This window comes from Tuber melanosporum (genome assembly GCF_000151645.1).
Source record: "Tuber melanosporum whole genome shotgun sequence assembly, scaffold_1, strain Mel28".
In the NCBI taxonomy this organism is placed as follows: domain Eukaryota; kingdom Fungi; phylum Ascomycota; class Pezizomycetes; order Pezizales; family Tuberaceae; genus Tuber; species Tuber melanosporum.
The window spans coordinates 2,758,541-2,759,255 of NW_003298755.1; positions in this window are offsets into that span (position 1 = coordinate 2,758,541).

A 715-nucleotide genomic window follows, 5' to 3' on the forward strand; every position below is an offset into this window, starting at 1 on the left:
ATCGCTGAACGTTTAACGTTCAAAATTTGAAATGACCTAATTTTACTACAAAACAGCGAGGAATTTACGCTTGTGCATTGAGGACCTGCTCAATTGATAACGTGCGAATATGTTCAGCTACAGGCAGGCGAAATTTCGCATTCTGTCTACGGGTACTTCAGCTTCTTTGTAACCCTTAGTAGTGGTATCGTAGCACTGGCCGAACACGGCTTTCTTGAGGGAGAAACATCGTACGTTTCACAGCTTGCGGGACCCGAGTTAGTGTTTTCCCGATCCTTCGGGGCCCGCAATTGCCCCGAGATATCTGCCAAAGGCACTTTCTCGGCCCTGTGTTCACTTACCGGCAGACCAAAGGTTTCGTTCTCTTTGGATATTATAAGTCTTGGCGGGTGCTTTATTTTCTTCGCCTGACCACCCGGGTACGATGCGCTTACGGGGGAGAAAGGGGGGGGGATTGTGATCAGTTTAATGCAGTCATGCTTTGTTAATATCGTACCGATACTGTCCATCTCTCAGGGGGCCAATGGCGGGGCCAAGTGTAATCACCAGCAAAGTTCTCTCATTCATTGACTTATCATGTCGGCGTTCACGGCGCAGGATTTGTCATCTCCTGACGCATACTGCTTGCAAATAGTTTAGTGAGCCGTTGTAATTACATCATTCTTTCTTGTAGCTTCCTTCTCCTTTAAGGATCAACGTACCAAATCTGCAGAGC